Source organism: Pterocles gutturalis, unplaced genomic scaffold (assembly GCF_000699245.1).
Source record: "Pterocles gutturalis isolate BGI_N339 unplaced genomic scaffold, ASM69924v1 scaffold20209, whole genome shotgun sequence".
NCBI lineage: Eukaryota > Metazoa > Chordata > Aves > Pterocliformes > Pteroclidae > Pterocles > Pterocles gutturalis.
The window spans coordinates 14,317-14,630 of record NW_010128690.1 but is presented as its reverse complement, the minus strand read 5'-3'; positions in this window follow the sequence as shown (position 1 = coordinate 14,630).

The following is a 314-nucleotide window of genomic DNA, read 5'->3' as shown; positions in this document are numbered from 1 at the left end:
CCAGAACCACACCAAGGAACAGCCTCAGACCCCCTAAACCCCCCCACACCCACCCAGGGGACGGGTCAATGCCAGGTTCAGGGTCGGTGTCTGGGGGCTAACAGGGTATAAAGCCAACATTGTCCTCAAACCACTGGAGTCAGGGGACAATGCCCACCTCCTGCTGCCGGCGGCACCCCGGGGAGGGGGTATCGGTCTATTGGAAAACTGTCAGTCCGGGAGGTGATGGAGGGGCTGACAGCAGCTCTGACGGTTTGATTGCTGCCAGAGAGCCGCTGGTGGGTCGGGCGCCCTCGGCCAGGCCGCTCATTGAC